This window comes from Otolemur garnettii, unplaced genomic scaffold, assembly GCF_000181295.1.
Source record: "Otolemur garnettii isolate 467f Iridium unplaced genomic scaffold, OtoGar3 scaffold00095, whole genome shotgun sequence".
Classification (NCBI taxonomy): domain Eukaryota; kingdom Metazoa; phylum Chordata; class Mammalia; order Primates; family Galagidae; genus Otolemur; species Otolemur garnettii.
In genome coordinates this window covers 4999291-5000750 of record NW_003852490.1, presented here as the reverse complement: position 1 = coordinate 5000750, position 1460 = coordinate 4999291, and positions in this window count along the sequence as shown.

Genomic DNA, 1460 nt, shown 5'->3' with positions numbered 1-1460 from the left:
AATAGAGAACCAAGAGATAAACCCAGCTACTTACCATCATTTCATTTTTGATAAGCCAATCAAAAACATTCAGTGGGGAAAAGACTCCCTATTTAATAAACGGTGCTGGGTGAACTGGCTCGCTGGCAACCTGTAAAAGACTGAAACTGGACCCACACTTTTCACCATTAACAAAGATAGATTCTCACTGGATAAAAGATTTAAACTTAAGACTTGAAACTAAAAAAATACTAGAAGAAAGTGCAGGAAAAACACTTGAAGAAATCGGCCTAGGAGAATATTTTATGAGGACGATCCCCTGAGCAATTGAAGCAACACCAAAAATACATTACTGGGATCTGATCAAACCAAAAAGCTCTGCACAGCCAAGAACACAGTATGTAAAGCAAGACATCACTCAGAATTGGAGGAGATATTTGCAGGTTATGTCTCTGACAAAGGTTTAATAACCAGATTCCACAGAAAACTCTAATGTACTAGTAAGAAAAGAACAAGTGATCCCATCTCAGTGTGGGCAAGGGACTTGAAGAGTAACTTCTCTGAAGAAGCTATGCCCATGGCCTACAGACACATGAAAAAATGCTTATCATCCTTAATCATCAGAGAAATGCAAATCAAAACCACTTTGAGATATTGTCTAACTCCAGTAAGATTCGCCCACATCACAAAATCCCAAAACCGTGGATGTGGAGAAGAGAGAACACTTCTACACTGCAGGTGGGAATGCAAACTAATACATTCCTTTTGGAAAGATGTTTGGAAATCACATAGGGATTAAAAAGAGACCTGCCATTCAATCCTACAATTCCTCCACTAGGAATATATCCAGAAAACCAAAAATCACATTATAACAAAAATATTTGCACCAGAATGTTTATTGCAGCCCTATTCATATCTGCTAAGTCATGGAAGAAGCCAAAGTGCCCAATGACCCATGAATGGATTAATAAAATGTGGTATATGTACATCATGGAATATTATGCAGCCTTAAAGAAAGATGGAGACTTTCCCTCTTTTATATTTACATGGATGGAGCTGGAACATATTCTTCTTAGCAATGTATCTCAAGAATGGAAGAAAAAGTATCCAATGTACTCCCCCCTACTATGAAACCAATTTATAAACACTCACCCTTCCATATGAATGCTATAACCCAACTACAGCCCAAGATGAAGGGGAAAGAGGAGAGGGAGGGGAGGGAAAGAAGGGGAGGGAGGAAGATACGAAGAGGGAGGGTAATTGGTGGGACCACACCTATGATGCATTTTACGAGGGTACGTGCTAAATCTACTAAGTGTAGAATAGAAATATCTTAACATAATGGCTAAGAAAAATGTGGTGAAGTCTATGTTAACCCGTTTCATGAAAGTATTTCAAATTGTATATAAAACCAGCACCTTGTACCCCATAATTGCATTAATGTACACAGCTATGATTTAATTTTTAAAAAATGTTATTTA